At 39.7% G+C, this 3,136-nt stretch overlaps 1 pseudogene; it reads left to right on the top strand.

Annotated features, from left to right (window-relative positions):
* The first annotated feature begins 918 nt into the window (after positions 1 to 918).
* Positions 919 to 1,249, top strand: LOC101590380 (annotated as a pseudogene).
* Positions 1,250 to 3,136: the final 1,887 nt, after the last annotated feature.

The following is a 3,136-nucleotide window of genomic DNA, read 5'->3' as shown; positions in this document are numbered from 1 at the left end:
AGAGAGAGAGAGAGAGAGAGAGAGAGAGAGAGAGAGAGAGAGAGAGAGAAAGAAAGACTATGACTTTTCAGGGCATAAAAGATTACACATCAGAGCAGAAGCACTGACTCCAAACCAACATTAGATACTACCTTGAATTATGTTATGCAGATTGCTCTTTCTTCATATCCTTCTCTCCTATTTTCCTGAGACAGGATCTTGCTACGCAGTTCAGGCTGGCCTTGAGCTCACTTTGTAGTTTAGAGTGCTCTTGAACTTGCAGTCATCCTCCTGCCTCAGTCTCTTGAGTGGTGCGATAGCTCAGTTGTAGGCACGGTGACCCTGCAGCCAGCCTACCGCGCTTCAAAGCTCTGCTCCGCCACTCACCAGCTTGGCAATCGTGAATGAATCCCCTTAACACTTCTGCACCTTCTTAGTTTGGACATGAAAGGCAAGATTCTCCACCCCTGCGTGGTGAAGTTGTTCCTTACTAGTAAGCAAGGGATTTTGTCCAATCAGCACCAGGGGATCAATGAAAACCTACATAAAGTTTCTTTTTTCCAAACTGGAATTAAATAAATTCTTCCTTAACTGCAAAGGAGATAAATACAAATCAGGAGATTAAAAAAGAAAAAAAAGAGAAGAAGGTAGCAAAATAACTTTAGAGAGATGTGGGAGATGAGGATTTTCCTTTGGAGTCCTGTCTTTTACTGGTATATATTGCTCATCCTTTTCTAAGAGAATGCAATAGAATTCAAACCTCATGCCAAAAACGAGGTGAAATTTGAGCATGTGTCTCAAGGACTACTTAGGAGGAACCATACAGAAAAGAGTTGCAGAAGACTACTAATTGGTTGGGCTCCTAGCCTTTCCAGCCTTGCTGCAGCTGCTTTGCAGCCGTTTTCAGCATCCAAACAACCGCAAGCTACTGTTCCCAGGATGGTGATCTGTGTGTGTACTGCATCTTCTTCTGGCTCTACAGCGATGAGGAAGAAACAGCAAGATGTGCTTGGTTTCAAATAGGATTTGAAGAACAAGATATTGCAGCCTGTGAAGAGAATCGGAAGCAGATGAGAGCAAATGTACCAGAAAACCATCGAGCAGCCACAGGTATCTCTTGCTGCCTCAGACTTTCAGTGAAAGCCAGTACCCTGGGGACTATGATGCTTTCTTTGAAGCCTGAGAAAATAGTGCAGTGCGTGCCTTTGTAGGCTTAAAGGCACCACCCGGTTCAAAGGAAGCAGAAGCCCAGGCAGAGCAGCAAGCATGAACCTCAAGCATTCTGCCTTAAGCATCTTGAAAAATGAATCCCTATTGCTTTTATAAAATAAGTTTTTCAAATAGCAGAATTATCTTGATTTCAATAGAAATTGCTTGAAGTTTAAATAATGAGGTGGATTTTCATGTATAATAAAAGAAGTGCATAGGCAAAATATGAACATGAAATTGTCATGGAATTGGGATAGTAAGCTTAAAGAGGCAGCCTCTTAAATAGAGTTCAGACTTTAACTATTAAAAAGTATGTTGTCATTTATTACCCAAGATTTGTTTTCCATAGGTTTTTGCTGAAAGAAATTTTAGTGGATTTCCCCTTTCCAACACATATTGTAACTGTGAATGCTGGTGTTTCTTGACACCGTACCTTTTTGTTTCAGTTTAGTCATAAATTGTTTGAACAAATTAAACCAAGCAGAAATAATACCTTCTGTGCCCTATTCCATGCAAATGTATAAATATCAAGTAAAAGGGTTATGTTAATCAGTGTTCCATTGCTGTGACAAAACATCTGAGGAACAATTTAAAAGAAGAGAAGCTTCCATTTGGCTCATGGTTTTGAGGGTCCTTGTCACTCGGCCTTGTCACTGCTGGCCTGTGGCAAGCAAGAGCATGAATGTGCTGGGGAGAGCCTGGAAGGACAAAGCTGCTCACTCAGGGGGCAGGGAAACTGAGAGAAAGGCCTCTTTTGCAGCAAAGTTCCTACCCCCAAACACATTCCAATATGAATTAATCGATAGATTAATACAGGTTAATATGTTGATAAATTTAGAGCTTCTGCTAGCCAATAATTTTTTTTTTTTGGCAGAACCGGGGATTGAACTCAGGCCCTTGCACTTGCCAGAGAAGCGCTTATTCCACTGAGCCATCTCCCCAGCCCCTTATCCAATAATTTTTGAAAGGCTTCAAGGCCACCTACTGCTGCTGTGGGGACCAAGCTTTCAACACACGAGCTTTTGAGGGACACTGTAGATACCAATCATGACAAAGGACATCTTTTAAAATATTATTAAAGAATTCTAGGCAAGAAAATCATTTAAATCAGAAGAGAAGGTTTTCTGTATTAGCTCTGCACTAGCTATTTCTAAAAATTACATCTTTCTTTAGTTCATCCTATATCTTGTTTGCCAGTCTGTACTCTATAAAAATCAACATATAATGCAAAAATGGCTTTGTTTATTGATAAGGAAATGATGTGATGCTTTATAATAAACTCAGTACTTTCAGGAAAAAAAAGACTATTAATTATCAAAATACTAATGGGGGTCATCTCTGAGTGACACATTTATACACAAGCTTAACTTTTTTCTTTACACTATCCTGTACTTTTTAACTTTTTGAAACATGACTGTATGTTGTTCTTGTTTTCAATAGAAATAAGAAAGCCACTGTGTGGGGGAAGTAGCTTGTGGCTTATTTTAAGCCAACTTGGAATTCATAAAATCTCTAGAAATCTCAACTTCAGAAATAATCTTTGCCCTCCCAATAGCTCAGCCTAAAAGAGAATGGTGCTCTGCCCAAGCCCGTCTGCAGACAGCTCCTCCATCTCCTAGAGGCTCTCATATTTCTTCAACTTTCCTGGAGGAAAATAATACCAATTTCATTGCTCTTTTCTCCCACAGCCAATTTTCCCAACCTTTTAATTATGTCAGCATCATTTATTATCAACATCAGCATCCATGAAAAAAAATTACTTTGCTCTGACCTCCATCCAAGTGAGTTATGAGATCATGCCTGCAGTTAACATTTGGAGAGTCTGAAATACAATCTTGCCAAATCACTCATCTCCAAGACATTGGGAAATAAAGTACAGCAACCAAATAGGTCCTAGAGGCCTTTGTCTCTGTGCACTTTCAGTTGTTACTGTAATTCTTTCTTTCTT

This window comes from Octodon degus, unplaced genomic scaffold, assembly GCF_000260255.1.
Source record: "Octodon degus isolate 3935 unplaced genomic scaffold, OctDeg1.0 scaffold00006, whole genome shotgun sequence".
Lineage (NCBI taxonomy): Eukaryota > Metazoa > Chordata > Mammalia > Rodentia > Octodontidae > Octodon > Octodon degus.
Note: the sequence above shows the minus strand (reverse complement) of the source record. Positions and strands in the feature narration are given on the sequence as shown.